Below are 6,052 nucleotides of genomic sequence, written 5' to 3'. Positions count from 1 at the left end.
GTTCCCTGAGCTGAAATAGTCAGAGGCTGAGAGAATATCCAAAGGAGCTATTTGGTATGTTTGTCCGGTTCTTATTCTTCCCTGGCTTCCCTTCCACGTATGACTACTACTGCAGATAGGAGTCTGGGCTAAGTGCACTTAATGCAAACTGGCATAACCATKACTAAGTTCTTATGAACCTTGCAGAAATATGTGCTTGTTTTATTTCTAAGGTAGCTTAGTTCCCCGATCCGCTTTGCTGTGGGGCTAGGCAAGTAATCAAACAGTATAGCTGAGGGAGGGGAAGCAGATCATAGCAAAATAACAAATCAGAAGAAAAGCTTTACATTATTGCACTTTGTATGGCAAAACCACAGCCCAAGACTCACGAACAAAAGAAAGAGGAGACAATTCAGAACTATTTTCAGCTCTTACAGCTTCTAAGTGGATATATATGAACCTATAAGTTTAAGGAGCTAGAGTTACTGCCTAACTTTGCTTTCAGCTAGAAGCTTAAGATGTTACTCAATAATGTGGTTATGCATTTAAAATATTGCTATGCCCCACGTAAATATTGCAGGATCACTTCTAGTTAAAAGGAATATTATTTTTTCATTTCTGGAAAGCTAACTTACATGTTGCTGTTATGATTTCATTTTACAAACTTCTAGTATTACAGCTGCATTACAATGTTTGTAATTTGCAAAACCTAGTATTTTATATCATAGATAGTTGAATTTCTGTAAATCACATGCAAAATTTGTAAATCCCTCCAAATTAACTCCTTAACCAGTACAATTTTCAAAAAAGGCACTTCACCACCCAACTAATCACTTTCAATTTTGTTTGACAGTTGTGTTTTGGGTTTTTTTTTCCCTGATTGCACCTCAAAAACTGTTAGATGGTAAATATTTGAAAAGTGATGCATTCTAAGTTAATTTATCCCACATTTCTCTGTAAGACGCACATTATTCCTAAGCAGTGCATTAGAAATGTTGAATTACTTTGTGCAAACAWGGGTGGAGATGAAATTCATGATTATCACTAGAAGACAAGCTTAGCCTTAAGAATTTGTTATTTGTCTTCATTATATTATCCAACAACCTACGAACCAATAAAACATGTAAAACACGATTGGAATTATTTTGTCGTTCTGTTGTTTTACACTGTAGTTTAAAAGGCATTCCAGGAAACAAAAGATTCACATCAGCTTTACATGCAGAAAGTCCTGGGTTCAAGCCCCAGTGGAACCAACACCAGGAAATGTTTGGGAGGTTGGACTAGATGATCTCCAGAGGTCTTTTCTAACCTTACTGATTGTGTGATGACCTTGTGTGATAATTTGTTTGTTTTAATACACTGACCTGCATAATATGCTTAAACAAATGCAGAGCTTTAGTCTCATAAAACCAGTATTTGCTATAGAAGCAACTATTACTAAACCTATCTTATCAAGCATCCTATTACAACATCCATAATTATCATCATTAGACAGCAGCAAGAGCCAAAGTCCAACTTGCAGTCTTTTTAAAAGTCTACTGTCTTCAGGTTTGTGCTGTTCCTTCTCAAACTCTCCTGTCCCCCCAAGCACGTTCTCAGGAAGAATGTGGCCGAGCAGTACTTGCCCTTACATTCAATACAATTCATGGAAATCATTTCAGTTCTGTAGTTTTCAAACCTCATGAACATGCAGAAATGTTGATGGGAAAGTGTTTTGTATCTCTCATCCTAGTCAGAGAAGATTCTATTTTCTGTTCCATTATTTCAATACCTTTCCTGTAATACCTGTTCACTTTAACAGACACAGTTCCAAGGCAATAAATTATTATCACAGAGGAGCTAGTACAAATGAGATAGTTATTTGAAGTTTCTCCATTATTTGAAAGCTCTTCAATGACATTCCCCTTACCTGAGCCTTAATAGTGCAAATCTTCTCTGATTCGGTATTTCTAGATAATTGTAACAGGCCTAGATATAGAGTTACTTAGTTCATACTACCTGCTCCCTGTCAAAGATATATCTAGCTTTAAAGCACTGAAAACCATTTAACTGAGTCATATATACTATAGTAGTACAATTAGAAGGGTAGATTTCCATTCATCAACTGGAAAATAAGTAGTAGACTAAAYTATAGTCACCTTGGAATGATTTGCTGAAAAATGGGAATACAAACTATTTCCTGAAAACAATGAACCACTGCTGAGGGTGAAAAGTATAGGCTAATTTTGAAGGAGCAGCCATCCATTGATGCACAAAAGAATGCTGACTGTCTTTATGAAGGAACAGGGACTGCCTCTCCAGTCCTGCACACAAATGCTTGGGAAGTCAAGATAGAGCCTACCACCAACAAACAGAAGTTCAGGTCAGAAAAAGTAGAAAACAGTAGGGTTAGTTTAAGAAAAAAAGAAGGGAAAAAATAAAAGCCCTCTTGCCTATTCAGAGGTTTCCCAGTGTGATTTAAGCGGATCCAGTTAATGTGTGCTTAAAACCACAGCAGGTTATTTAGAAATGTACACATGCACACAATGCCTCTCTCCTCCCTTCCCGGAACAAGACCTCAGGAACTTGCCGACAGCGCACACAAAGGGCAAAGGCACAGTCCACCTTCAGTAAACACAGAAGAGGAATGCTTCCACTCAAACAACAACTAGACTTTGTGCTCTGTGAGCTCTTTTAAACTCAAGAGGCATTTATATTCACAGATCTTATTTAAGCAAAACGAAACAGTTACTATCATTCATCTCTCAGGAGCATAAGAACCTTCAGATGTGAAGAAGACGCTAAAGAGCAAAATCCAAGAGCAAGGGGGGTGGGGGGTAGGTTCATGTGGCTCTTGGCTCCTCCATATCCACCTTGATAAAATGTTTTGGGGGTCATTTGGGAAATTATCCACTGTGTTTTCAGAATTACATATTTTTTATCTTTGTTAGTATGACAAATTACACCAAGTATTAGGATCGATAAACTTTAAAAAAATTTCCAGGGAAATTTGTGCTTACGCAAACTGAAATCTCTGTTTAATTATATGATCAGTATATTTCTCTGGGAAGTTTCAGCTAAATGCACATCATTCAACTAGGGCATTTTGAAGATTTCAAAAGGAATTTAGCTAATTATATTTGCTAGGTAATATCATCTCCTGCAATTAATATCAAGGAATTGCTGCAYATTATTTTTATTCAAACAAATTGCTCTCTTCACCCCTCCCTTTTCRCAAACATATTAAAACCAGACTATCTTCAGGAACCAAGAGGAGAGAAAACTGCAAAGTCTCCCTATTTCAACAGCACACTGCTGGTAGTGCAAAAAAAGAAGCCAAAAGTCTACTCTAGAGACTAGATGGACTTTTCATTTTAAAATAAAGCATTATTTAACAAAAATATCTCTAGTGAGATTAGAAAAGTGAATCATGTCACTATAACTTCACTTTTAGTTTGCCAGAGAACATTATACATAGAATGTTTTGTTCAACTACAACAGGTCAGACACTAATCTCAGTAACGTCCATATACACATATTTGACATCAATGGATTTATTTCTGAATATTGTACTGTGTCCAGTAGAAAGCAATGCACTGATGAGTAACACGTATGAATCAAATCATTGGGTAATTGAATATATGAGATCAAAATTTGGAAACAAGCCTTTGCAGAATGAAAGGCTCCATAAAACCTTTTTTTTTTTTTAATAGAATTGCATGACTTGCAAACTACATATATTAACCAGCCATCGTGTTTAACATTATCCAAAAAATATTTTATTACGCCAGAACTGTGACAACCCAGATATGAAGTTATCGCCCACCTACACTACAGATCTTTATATGTATAACTTCCATACTCAAAAGCTTGTCATTCAAATCATATGCCACTCAGAAAACAAGAGCATCTTTTCTCTGTTGCACTTGTGTTCCATATAAATCAATCCTTTAGGTGGTCATTTAGTTAATATTCTAGCTTACTGCTATAGCTTAGCTATGAACTAAAGGGAAAGTGGAGATRGGCATTCTGTTCCCAGAAGATTCACAGTTTTTTCTCTGCTGGTTAGAACAAGATGATCCAAAATTTATTGGTGGAAGCTGCATACCCTTCACATGCAACAGCTCCTAGCCGTAAGTGCTATACCACACAGAAAAGCTTGCAGAAGTACTTCCTACTTGAAGGAGGCAGCTCCTTTAAAGTGTAAGCACTATGCTGCCTGGAGAGATTTGACAGCATGGATCCAGCCAGTTGAACCAGCTAAACCTATGAGATTTAAAAATTGACTGGGTAAGACATCAGCCCACTGGGAATATCTGTTCTCACAAACTGCTATCCTACAATTTGACCCAAGCTGACCTACAAGTAGAAGTTAAACCACCAATTCTGACACTGTTTCTAGCAGAAAACAGACTAGGATCTCTGAGAGGTATTAATTTCTTCAGGCAAAGAAATCATCCTGCCTCATGAATTGTACCAGATCTCAAAAAGTAGCTGACCTAGTTGTGCTGAAGGCAGTAGTAGAAAACAAGGAGTTATATGACCCAGTCGCTTTTCTTTCCCTTCACTAAAGCCTAGTTCTAACTCCTATGTTCAGGAGACTGAAATTAAATTTAAAACTTCCCTGCTTAGACAGGTGCTAATGCAGCAATTGCTCTTTTTTTTCCATATAATCCCGACAATAGTTTTTTTTTTCCCTCATCCACTTAGCAATGATCTAGAGACAAACGCACACATACACACCCCCACAAAGAGCCTCTGGGATGCAACACTGAACACAGTGGAAACTGAGCAGGAACCCATAATGAAGGYTCCTAAATGCTGAGATATAACAAATGAAGAAAAACAGACAAAAAAGAGATGTCATAGTTTTAGTCCTGTGCTACAGTACCTTCGCTCACTAAATTATCTATTTCCCTCTTGCCAGGTTGTACTCAAATGCTATCTGTAAGTAAGTTGATAATAGCCAGCACACAAACTGCAGTGCACATGATACAACACCTTTTTGTTGGCAGGCTCAAAAAAATCAGTAGATGAACTGTTTTTTTTTTTTTTTTTTTTGAGGTTTTCAGCCTCAGGTTTGGTTTGTTGAGTTAACAGCCAGGGAAGAGGATGACACTGCCATTGCTAGCTGGGTACGAAGCATGCAGGCAGAGCCAGGGGTAGGAGAGGGCAGAATCAAAAACTCTAATCAATAACCTGTCTGCAGACTGCTCAGAACCAGGGATGAGTGAGCTAATTATGCGGCCCTCTCCCCTCCCTCAACAAAAACAGCATYTAAAACTACACATTATGGTTTGAGCTCTGAAGGATGAAACAAACTAAACCTATCCATACGGCAGTATGACAAGGTGAGCCTGCGGCAGGGCAGGGAAGGGACCGWCTGTGTTATGGATGCGGGATGAGCAGGCACTGGCAAGCTCCGAAGTTGTTCGGCATTTACTCTGTTGGCTACTGAAACGGATAATTAGATTTTATTAGTGGTAATGCAGCTGCTAAGCATTTTGAACATTTCCTGCAAAACATATCAGAACACATACCTGTCACCACGCCACTGAACTGAAAACAAACATTTCACAGTAAAAGAAGAAAGGAAGCAAACCCATAGTAAGTCTCCAGACAGGAAAACGACAGAAGGAACAAATCCTTCTACACAATACAAAAACAACACTGCTTTCCCTGCTGAAGCATACAGAGTAACAGTTATATCTAATCCCTCTGATACTTCTCATTAAAGAACAAGTTTAGTTGAACGCTTACACTCCGACCGTCTTCAGGGGAAATCAGAGCTGTCACTTTATAGGGAAAGAAGGAAATTCACAGGCGTAATCAACTCACTGGAGAGAGAAGCTGCCGGCGCCTCAGGCAGCCGGGGGCACGGCCAGGGGCTGCCGCCCAGAGCCGGCTCTGCGGGGAGCTGCGYCCTCCCGGGCCACGCTGCCCGCGCACGGCGCTGCCCCGCCGCGCCCCCGCCGGGGCTCCTAGCGGCACCTGTCGCAGCCCTTCGCCTTCGTTATTATTATTATTATTACTAATTATTCCCTCGAGCGCACCTCCGCAGGCGCCCAGGTGCGCGGGGCGCTCCGCGGCCGCC

This window comes from Rhea americana, unplaced genomic scaffold (genome assembly GCF_003343005.1).
Source record: "Rhea americana isolate MKP2758 unplaced genomic scaffold, rheAme1 scaffold_45, whole genome shotgun sequence".
Classification (NCBI taxonomy): domain Eukaryota; kingdom Metazoa; phylum Chordata; class Aves; order Rheiformes; family Rheidae; genus Rhea; species Rhea americana.
This window is presented reverse-complemented; position numbering follows the sequence as displayed.